Source organism: Papaver somniferum, chromosome 4 (assembly GCF_003573695.1).
Source record: "Papaver somniferum cultivar HN1 chromosome 4, ASM357369v1, whole genome shotgun sequence".
NCBI lineage: Eukaryota > Viridiplantae > Streptophyta > Magnoliopsida > Ranunculales > Papaveraceae > Papaver > Papaver somniferum.
In genome coordinates, this window is record NC_039361.1 from 44,392,544 (window position 1) to 44,403,985 (window position 11,442).

Consider the following 11,442-nt stretch of genomic DNA (forward strand, 5'->3'; position numbering starts at 1 on the left):
GAATCTTGTTCAATTATGAATTTCCTTGAAAAAGCCTGTTAAGTTATGGGCTTGAACATATACTATTTGGTTGAGAAGATTCCTACAAAGATTTTTTTCTATTGATTCAAGTTGCCCCTTTTGTTCTTGAATTAGGGTGAGATCCGTAGAAGGTTTGTACATGGAGGTTTCTGGTGTGATGATTCCAACACGTCGCTTCAATCAGAGTCTAGCTATATGATGACATAGCACGAAATATGTTTCTGTGTTAATCAATAGTTTAAGGAAACACGACACAAATCAAATGCTTACATGATTTGGAAAATATAATATAGTTCTACAGCGAATGTGCGACTAACGAAGTGACGATCTACACAATATATAAAACTAAAAACAAAACTTATGAAAACAAAAACAACGGAAAAAAAACTACATAGATAACCTAGGGAATGTGTTAGTGGCATAGACATAAGGAGTACACTTTTCAGACTGTCCAACAAAATTCTTCAACGAGACTGCGCTCCTCATGTGAGGAATAATTCGAACCCATGTTTTCCACGGTATTGTCCCCCAAATTTCCGTCCAAGTTATGGAGAGTGTATTGTAATGCAATAAACGCCTATTCTGCCACAATAGGAGGTCGTTGTTATTTCCAAAGGCTATCGGGTTATAAGTCGGCCAATCATCCACATCCTTTTCCAAGATAATGCTCGTCTTGTGATCCCAATTCCCTTCAAAAAAATTGTTTCTCCCTCTATCCCAACAAAAATGATCTTTTCATTTTAACTGTCGTCCTTTCAGAATTGATCCTTATAGATAAACAGGGCCATACTTCAAAAATTATCCTTTTAATAGATTATTATTATTTTATTAGTTGAACAGGAAACTAATAAAATAGATTATTATTGGGTAAAGATATTATTACAGGAAACTAGTTGGAAGCCTAACAAGCTAAGCTCTAACATTGTACTATTACATTAGTTGAACAGGTTGTTGTGCTAGCCTACCAGCGAGCCTTATAAGGAACCATCCAAGGAAGACGAAGCGGATAAAGGGGCTGATTATATCGCAAGGGGGTAAGCTAACTTTACCTACCATGTCAAATTCTACAATATTGCGTCATCGAGAATTCGAACCTGAGATCTCCTGAAGCACATGAAACCTTTAAGGAACGAAGATGGCCAGGTTGAGCTAGTTACCCGTTTTCAAAATCTTATTATAATATATGCAATTTGATAGTCATGTTTATATTCGTCAAGTAGGTGTTTCAAAATGCTTTTAAACGATACAAAATTTACAAATATCCATGGTATGGTTTTAAAGATATGGCATTTCTAAATTTTACCTTTTGTAAATTCACATGAATATGATTGCAAACCTATATCTTTCTATTGTTTTTTTCCCTTAAGAATTGCCCAAACCTGAAATAAGCCATTTTTTCCGAGACAAAGATAGTATCGGGCTTTTCAAATTTACTTTCCAAGATAAAGCTTAAGAAGGCCCAGCTAAACTCATCTGAAGCTAGTTCCAAAGAGTGCCACATATGACAACCACTTTAAAAACGTGTCAAACTTTTTGTGTCAATAGTGTCAAATGTGGCATTTTAACCTTACTAAACAAAACCACTTGCAAAAACATAAATCCGTGTACAAAGAGCAAGAGTGCCAAATTTCAGTTGAGCAAATTCAATATCCATCTTTAGGTAATGGATGTCCAAAAGAAGGTAGAAGAAGAAGAAGTTATTCACAAAGGAGGATGCCATTGTGGGAAAGTAAGATGGGAAGCAAAAGGTCTATCAAATGTAAATGCAACAAAATGCAATTGTTCAAATTGCTCAATGAGAGGAAATATTAATTTCACAATCCCTTCTAAGAATTTCAAATTACTTGAGAAAACTCAAGATTTTATCACAACTTATACTTTTGGCACTCATACTGCTAAACACACTTTTTGTAAAATATGTGGGATAACTTCATTTTATGTTCCAAGGTCTGATCCTGATGGGGTGGCTTTGACTGTTAATTGTGTTGATCCGGGTACACTGAAGCATATTGAAATTAAGCTTGTTGATGGTAAAAACTGGGAGAAAATTTTTGGTGATGGTGCTCACCATGAAGTAAAACATTGATCTGAATATGTTGGTAGTCAATGGAATCTAAAGGCGGAGACTAGAGAGTCCAAAAAGAAAAGAAAAATTGGTCAGTGCAAAAATTAGTCTAAGCATTTCTTTTACTAATATTCCAATAGCAAAAGAAAGAGTTGACAGAAAAAATCACCAAGGGGAGGGGAAAGATTAGAAGAACCTTGAACAAGAGATAGAGGTAATAACAGTTTCTTGTTCAAATTCAATTATGCTGCTTTTGTTTTGGTGATTTCGTTTTATTTTCTATCAAATGTGTCATAATCTTCTCTTTACTATTTGAATTAAATGATCTCTTTTATTTTTCGAATTAGTCTTCATCTACTTCTGAATTCTGGAAAGTGTTGAAGTCTCACCAACTACCCTAATTTTCTAGGGTTAGTCTTGTTTAAATTTACATATGATATCTGTGTGTAAAGAAGAATTTAATCAAGTATTTTGGTTTCTTAATCTATTGGAGATGTTCTCTGATTAGTGAGATTCAGTTGAAATCGACATTCTACAAAACCATGGCAATAATGAAGAAATTTTCTGAACGTTCAGAACTTCAGAGTAACTACTAGAGAACACACCCTAAAGTGAAACAGAAATTATACAAAATGATTCGATTCACCTATCAGAAACTGCAAGTAGTCGAAATACATTGGTAAAAGAGTAATCAAGAATTCTTATTTGTTTGCAAACCTGCCATCAGGATTTGAATATTTTTGATTAAAATGCAGCAATAAGGAAAGTTCAGTGTGTTCTAAACTTCATTCTTGGTATGGGCATTGTTTTACTTGCTGTAGTACAACAACTAGGTTTTAGGCTTTTAGCTGTGTGTAAGGTATTGAAGGGGTTATCTCTTCATGGCTAGATAAGAGGATTGATTGGAGTTGCCATACAGATAGGACTACTGGCGCAGCGTGTTAGTCGCCTTTGAGGCGCAGCTAGTTACATAATTCTTTTTTTCTGAAGCTTGTTATCTTCGTGTTTCTTCATTTGTTAGCTTAGGTACGAGGAGTTTGCTGTGATGTTCGGATTACCATCACTAAGAATGACTTGTATTGCCAGCACTGCCACACTGATTCTTTCTTAAGAAAGCCACCTACGGCCACACTGATTCTTTCTTAAGAAAGCCACCTATGGCCTTCACCTTTTGCTTATCTCTGAGTTGTTTAGAGAACACCTTGTATTTGATTAGGATTATGTGAGTACTGCTTATTCTTAATTACCAGTGAAAAATGATTTGAAATGAATCTTTTGAACATTCAGAAACAGGTGACTGAGGAATGAATTCGAATACGCCAATAACACACAAAGGAGGATGTCACTGCCAAAGCGTAAGATGGGAAGTGGAAGCTCCATCAAGCATTACAGTTTGGAAATGCAACTGTAGTGATTGTTCAATGAGAGGTAACACTCACTTCATAGTCCCATCTACACAGTTCAAGCTAGTTGGAGATTCTGAAAAGTTCATCACTACTTACACCTTTGGCACACATACTGCAAAGCATACATTCTGTAATGTTTGTGGCATAACATCGTTCTACACTCCAAGGTCCAACCCAGATGGCATAGCTGTTACAATCAATTGTGTTGATCCTGGAACAGTGACCCATGTCGAGATTAAGCCATTTGATGGCAGAAATTGGGACAGGTCTTATCATCAAACCTCTATTGCTTTGTGTTCTAAATTGCAGAACTAAAACAAGGGTTTCAAGTATATCCACAAGTTCTGCTTTAAGGTCATCAAATTGTTGTTGAACTTATGTGACTTTTAAGCTGTAATTGTTTAGTCTTTTAAAGAACTCTTTTGACTTTCATAACCTGTTAATATAGATTGTTTCTCGGCTTATTTTTTATAGTACGAGAACAGTGATAATAGTATTTTGTATCTGATTTTGCGTCTAAAGACTCATTTGCCAGGTCGGTGTGTTGTGGTTTGACGGGGGAAACAGAGCTACTGTGAATTTTTATAAACCTCCGAAATTTGATTACACAAAATGCTAAACTAAAACTTTCACGATCTTTGATCCTTGCATTGTATTTTCCTACTCTAAATGCAAATAGAGATGAAGTTCAAGTGCAGGTAGCCAGTACTAAAGGGTAAGCTGCCTTGCTTCTTTCATGAGCCGATAAGGTGGGGAGTCAGACCAGACTTATTTCATCCTTGTTCATATTTTGCCATTTACAAGGCCAGATTTGATCATGTAGATTTTTGGGCAACCAAGAGATTGGTTTGGGTAATGCCCACCAAGACAATCAAAACAACAATCATCAAACAGTTTAATAAAATGGAATTTGAATTTGATAAATATGCTTTACAAGTAAGTCACTGTAAGTCAACTAAAGAACAATAACAGTTAGCAGGAAAAACAAGCATTCTAAACCTATTGAAACTTCCTGACTACATTTGTTTGGAACCCATTGCAACACTATCAGATACTCATTTCCAACTCTCTTCTTTAGCTTATCTCAACATTCCTGACTTTGTTCCCACACGAGTTTATTTCCGTGTGGGAAAATTACAAACAGCAGATGATTACAGTACCTAATATTCCTTTGCTTCCATCTCTTCCAAGGCAATCTGACTTCTGTTCCGCCCTTTTCACATGCTTTGCTTTGCCTCTAGTGTGGAACTTTAGACAACCTTTTCACATGCTTCCCCTCTTCAACCTGAGGATCACTCAGTCGGTAATCCATATTCGCATACAAATGTAGCGAACAAAATAAGGAGCAAGCTGATTTAGTTTTGAGTGGAGAAATCATTATGCTAAATCAATGATGATCGTGTCTCCATCCACGCTATATGTAAGGGTTCCCACACAAACCCAAGATCTTATTTATGCCTTATTCTTCTGTTTCTGTTTCTTTAGACGAAGAAGATGTTGGGAAAATAGGCACCTTAGTGCAGCGGAATCATAGGATCACAAAGGGTAATTGGTGATTTGAACCAAATATGAGAGAAATAATTAGAAAGAGACAGGAGATAAAGAAGCACACAACCACAACACAAGATATACGTGGTTCACCTTTACAGGCTACATCAACGGCCAACACCACCAGAAAACTTCCATTAAATCAAAGACCATTACATGCTCTTTACGCAACATAAGACAAGACCAAAGAGTTAACAAGACATACCCGAGAACATCATTGAAGAAACCATAGAAACCAACTCTCTAAACCATTCTCCAAACCAACCTCATATCTTCTCTTCTACACCGTGTCCATAGTCGCTAGTAACAGAGGAGAAACATGGAAACACTAGAAACTAGGTTTAGGGAAAAGCCCCAAACCCTAAACCCTAGAACACCAAAATCCTCTCTCTACAAGTTTTTCTCTCGCACCGATATTGACCTTCACGGTAGCACACGATCCTCCCAACAAAGAGACCAAAAACCTAAGCACAAGGTTCTACCACTCTTCTAGGTTGGATATCTACAAACCTACAATTCTAATCATATATATAGAGAACACAAACTTGGCCACCAAGTATTAGTCTCCTGTTAGGAAACTAAACCCTTTCCTAAACTCTATACCACCTAGATTAGGAAACCCACTCAATATGGACAAGGCCCAAAAAAGGAAATCCACTTATTTCCTTACAATCTCCACCTCGGATCATACTTTCAAGCATGAGACGATCATAGGAAATCACCTCCATCTTCCACCAGATTTACTGACCATCTCTATATACCCGTAGAATTACTTTTGAAGCTCACACCCGAACTTCCATTTTCATAGAACCATCTCTTAGACCAAAACACAATGATGTTGATAATAGTCTTCAAACCATCTTCTTAAGAAGAACACTTGTGAAATTGATCATGTTTCACAAACACCATGAAAATATTCAATCACCATTAATGAATCCTTGCACAGACTCCACGATTGATCAACAAGAGAACCATCCAGAAGAATCATCATTAGCTCCACTTAACCAGTAAGATAATTACATATTGAACTCTAATCCAGAAAGGAAGAATTATCTTAAATATCATACTCTAGCACATGTCATGATTACCGTGTATCTGAAATAAACCATCAGATATCCCCACTGTGATTAACAGGCTTAATCCTTCAAGATATTCCCAAAGCCATCACTAATCTGACATACTCTTACCACCATCATACCCAACATACTCGCTTAGAATATATACCCTGTGAATATATTACCGTGGTACATGCTTTCGAGATAGGGCGCATTCTTGATATAACGTGCAAGCCATCAAGAATACTTTACATAGACTTAAGAACATAAATCATAACATCTCGTGCATAACTTCGAAGCGTTGCTGGACTTGCTTCTACATGAGACTTTACAGCCCCATCCTTTCTTCAAACTTTGTAACCCATTCTTTATAGTGTATGATTACTAACACTCTTCAAGAAGTATATATGTATTCCACCTCATCTAGCCTTATTCTGCATCCTATACTACATCATAAATCAAAACGAAGAACATAAACTTCTACCAAGTTGAACCTCCGATTTGTAAATCACACATCACAAATCCATCTTTGTGTAAACACCGGTTGACAAATTATCTTCAAAATATTTCTCCACCCGAACAGTAAACCATCGTTCAATTTCAGGTTCAACCACGCCAGCCCGTCCTTGCTCTGATACCAATTGTTGGGAAAATTGGTACCCCCAGCGCAGCGGAAATCAGGATCACAAAGGGAAATTGGTGATTTTAACCAAACATGGGAGAAATAATTAGAAAGAGACAGAAGATAAAGAAGCACACAACCACAACACAAGATATACGTGGTTCACCTTTACAGGCTACATCCACGGCCAACACCACCAGAAAACTTCCAATAAATCAAAGACCATTACATGCTCTTTACGCAACCCAAGACAAGACCAAAGAGTTAACAAGACATACACGAGAACACCATTGAAGAAACCATAGAAACCAACTCTCTAAACCATTCTCCAAACCAGCCTCATATCTTCTCTTCTACACCGTGTCCATAGTCGCTAGTAACAGAGGAGAAACATGGAAACACTAGAAACTAGGTTTAGGGCAAAGCCCCAAACTCTAAACCCTAGAACACCAAAATCCTCTCTCTACAAGTTTTTCTCTCGCACCGATATTGACCTTCACGGTAGCACACGATCCTCCCACCAAAAAGACCAAAAACCTAAGCACAAGGTTCTACCACTCTTCTAGGTTGGATATCTACAAACCTACAATTCTAATCATATATATAGAGAACACAAAATTGGCCACCAAGTATTAGTCTCCTGTTAGGAAACTAAACCCTTTCCTAAACTCTATACCACATAGATTAGGAAACCCACTCAATGTGGACAAGGCCCAAAAAAGGAAATCCACTTATTTCCTTACAATATCCACCTCGGATCATACTTTCAAGCATGAGACGATCATAGGAAATAACCTCCATCTTCCACCAGATTTACTGACCATCTCTATATACCCGTAGAATTACTTTTGAGGCTCACACCCGAACTTCCATCTTCATAGAACCATCTCTTAGACCAAAACACAATGATGTTTATAATAGTCTTCAAACCATCTTATTAAGAAGAACACTCGTGAAATTGATCATGTTTCACAAACACCATGAAAATCTTCAATCACCATCAATGAATCCTTGCACAGACTCCACCATTGATCAACAAGAGAACCATCCAGAAGAATCATCATTAGCTCCACTTAACCAGTAAGCTAATTACATATTGAACTATAATCCAAAAGGAAGAATTATCTTCAATATCATACTCCAGCACATGTCATGATTACCGAGTATCTGAAATAAACCATCGGATATCCCCACTGTGATTAACAGGCTTAATCCTTCAAGAGATTCCCAAAGCCATCACTAATCTGACATACTCTTACCGCCATCACACCCAACATACTCGCTTAGAATATATACCGTGTGAATATATTACTGTGGTACATGCTTTCGAGATAGGGCGCATTCTTGATATAACGTGCAAGCCATCAAGAATACTTTACATAGACTTAATAACATAAATCATAACATCTCGTGCATAACTTCGAAACGCTGCTGGACTTGCTTCTACACGAGACTTTACAAACCCATCCTTTCTTCAAACTTTGTAACCCATTCTTTATAGTGTATGATTACTAACACTCTTCAAGACGTATATATGTATTCCACCTCATCTAGCCTTATTCTGCATCCCATACTACATCATAAATCAAAACGAAAAACATAAACTTCTACCAAGTTCAACCTCCGATTTGTAAATCACACATCACAAATCCATATTTATGTAAACACCGGTTGAAAAATTATCTTCAAAATATTTCTCCACCCGAGCAATAAACCATCGTTCAATTTCAGGTTCAACCACGCCTGCCCGCCCTTGCTCTGATACCAATTGTTGAGAAAATTGGCACCCCGAGCGCAGCGGAAATCAGGATCACAAAGGGCAATTGGTGATTTGAACCAAACATTGGAGAAATAATTAGAAAGAGACAGAAGATAAAGAAGCACACATCCACAACACAAGATATACGTGGTTCACCTTTACAGGCTACATCCACGGCCAACACCACCAGAAAACTTCCATTAAATCAAAGACCATTACATGCTCTTTACGTAACCCAAGACAAGACCAAAGAGTTAACAAGACATACCCGAGAACACCATTGAAGAAACCATAGAACCCAACTCTCTAAACCATTCTTCAAACCAGCCTCATATCTTCTCCTCTACACCGTGTCCATAGTCGCTAGTAATAGAGGAGAAACATGGAAACACTAGAAACTATGTTTAGGGCAAATCCCCAAACCCTAAACCCTAGAACACCAAAATACTCTCTCTACAAGTTTTTCTCTCGCACCGATATTGACCTTCACGGTAGCACACAATCCTCCCAACAAAGAGACCAAAAACCTAAGCACAAGGTTCTACCACTCTTCTAGGTTGGATATCTACAAACCTATAATTCTAATCATATATATAGAGAACACAAACTTGGCCACCAAGTATTAGTCTCCTGTTAGGAAACTAAACCCTTTCCTAAACTCTATATCACCTAGATTAGGAAACCTACTCAATGTGGACAAGGCCCAAAACAGGAAATCCACTTATTTCCTTACAATCTCCACCTCGGATCATACTTTCAAGCATGAGACGATCATAGGAAATCACCTCCATCTTCCAACAGAGTTACTGACCATCTCTATATACCCGTAGAATCACTTTTGAAGCTCACACCCGAACTTCCATTTTCATAGAACCATCTCTTAGACCAAAACACAATGATGTTGATAATAGTCTTCAAACCATCTTCTTAAGAAGAACACTTGTGAAATTGATCATGTTTCACAAACACCATGAAAATCTTCAATCACCATCAATGAATCCTTGCACAGACTCCACCATTGATCAACAAGAGAACCATCCAGAAGAATCATCATTAGCTCCACTTAACCAGTAAGCTAATTACATATTGAACTATAATCCAAAAGGAAGAATTATCTTCAATATCATACTCCAGCATATGTCATGATTACCGTGTATTTGAAATAAACCATCGGATATCCCCACTGTGATTAACAGGATAAATCCTTTAAGCGATTCCCAAAGCCATCACTAATCTGACATACTCTTACCACCATCACACCCAACATACTCGCTTAGAATATATACCGTGTGAATGCTCATATTACTGTGGTACATGCTTTCGAGATAGGGCGCATTCTTGATATAACGTGCAAGCCATCAAGAATAATTTACATAGACTTAAGAACATAAATCATAACATCTCGTGCATAACTTCGAAGCGTTGCTGGACTTGCTTCTACATGAGACTTTACAGCCCCATCCTTTCTTCAAACTTTGTAACCCATTCTTTATAGTGTATGATTACTAACACTCTTCAAGAAGTATATATGTATTCCACCTCATCTAGCCTTATTTTGCATCCCATACTACATCATAAAACAAAAAGAAGAACATAAACTTCTACCAAGTTGAACCTACGATTTGTAAATCACACATCACAAATCCATCTTTGTGTAAACACCGGTTGACAAATTATCTTCAAATTATATTTCTCCACCCGAACAATAAACCATCGTTCAATTTCAGGTTCAATCACGCCAGCCCGTCCTTGCTCTGATACCAATTGTTGGAAAATTTGGCACCCCGAGCGCAGCGGAAATCGGGATCACAAAGGGAAATTGGTGATTTGAACCAAACATGGGAGAAATAATTATAAAGAGACAGAAGATAAAGAAGGACACAACCATTACACAAGATATATGTGGTTCACCTTTTACAGGCTACATCCACGGCCAACACCACCAGAAAACTTCCATTAAATCAAAGACCATTACCTGCTCTTTACGCAACCCAAGACAAAACCAAAGAGTTAACAAGACATACCCGAGAACACCATTCAAGAAACCATAGAAACCAACTCTCTAAACCATTCTCCAAACCAGCCTCATATCTTCTCTTCTACACCGTGTCCATAGTCTCTAGTAACAGAGGAGAAACATGGAAACACTAGAAAATAGGTTTAGGGAAAAGCCCCAAACCCTAAACCCTAGAACACCAAAATCCTCTCTCTACAAGTTTTTCTCTCGAACCGATATTGACCTTCACGGTAGCACACGATCCTCCCAACAAAGAGACCAAAAACCTAAGCACAAGGTTCTACCACTCTTATAGGTTGGATATCTACAAACCTACAATTCTAATCATATATATATAGGACACAAACTTGGCCACCAAGTATTAGTCTCCTGTTAAGAAACTAAACCCTTTCTTAAAATCTATACCACCTAGATTAGGAAACCCACTCAATGTGGACAAGGCCAAAAACAGGAAATCCACTTATTTCGTTACAATATCCACCTCGGATCATACTTTAAAGCATGAGACGATCATAGGAAATCACCTCCATCTTCCACCAGATTTACTGACCATCTCTATATGCCCGTAGAATTACTTTTGAAGCTCACACCCGAACTTCCATCTTCATAGAACCATCTCTTAGACCAAAACACAATGATGTTGATAATAGTCTTCAAACCTTCTTATTAAGAAGAACACTTGTGACATTGATCATGTTTCACAAACACCATGAAAATCTTCAATCACCATCAATGAATCCTTGCACAGACTCCACCATTGATCAACAAGAGAACCATCCAGAAGAATCATCATTAGCTCCACTTAACCAGTAAGCTAATTACATATTGAACTCTAATCCAGAAAGGAATAATTATCTTCAATATCATACTCCAGCACATGTCATTATTACCGTGTATCTGAAATAAACCATCGGATATCCCCACTGTGATTAACAGGCTAAATCCTTTA

At 37.5% G+C, this 11,442-nt stretch overlaps 1 long non-coding RNA gene across 1 annotated transcript; it reads left to right on the plus strand.

The window, feature by feature from the left end:
• The first annotated feature begins 1,757 nt into the window (after positions 1–1,757).
• On the plus strand, positions 1,758–3,956 carry LOC113273808. The gene is made up of 2 exons (XR_003322621.1): positions 1,758–2,300; positions 3,374–3,956. It is a non-coding gene; the product is annotated as an uncharacterized LOC113273808 (long non-coding RNA).
• Positions 3,957–11,442: the final 7,486 nt, after the last annotated feature.